The sequence below is a fragment of the Sceloporus undulatus genome, chromosome 1 (assembly GCF_019175285.1).
Source record: "Sceloporus undulatus isolate JIND9_A2432 ecotype Alabama chromosome 1, SceUnd_v1.1, whole genome shotgun sequence".
NCBI lineage: Eukaryota > Metazoa > Chordata > Lepidosauria > Squamata > Phrynosomatidae > Sceloporus > Sceloporus undulatus.
The window spans coordinates 110,873,439-110,873,785 of record NC_056522.1 but is presented as its reverse complement, the minus strand read 5'-3'; positions in this window follow the sequence as shown (position 1 = coordinate 110,873,785).

Genomic DNA, 347 nt, shown 5'->3' with positions numbered 1-347 from the left:
CTGCCACCGCCGCTGTTTGCTCCGTGAGGGAGCTGCTGCAGCCAAACCATGCGGCTCCCTTACAGAGCAAAAAAGAAGCTCCAAAATGGAGCTTCTTTCCGCGGCGCAGCTATGATGCCGTGAGGAACCGCTGGCGCACTCGCGACGTCATAGGCGCCGCGACACGTCTGGACGCTATGCATCCAAGACGTAAACATGGCGGCGACTGTCTGGAACAGCCGTCGCCAAAAAATACGTAGTGACTACGTATTAGGGTTAGGGGGGTGCAGAAGCACCGCACCTTCCTAACCCTAATACGTAGTCACTACGTATTTTTTGGCGGTCTGTAACCCGCCTTAGTCATGTTG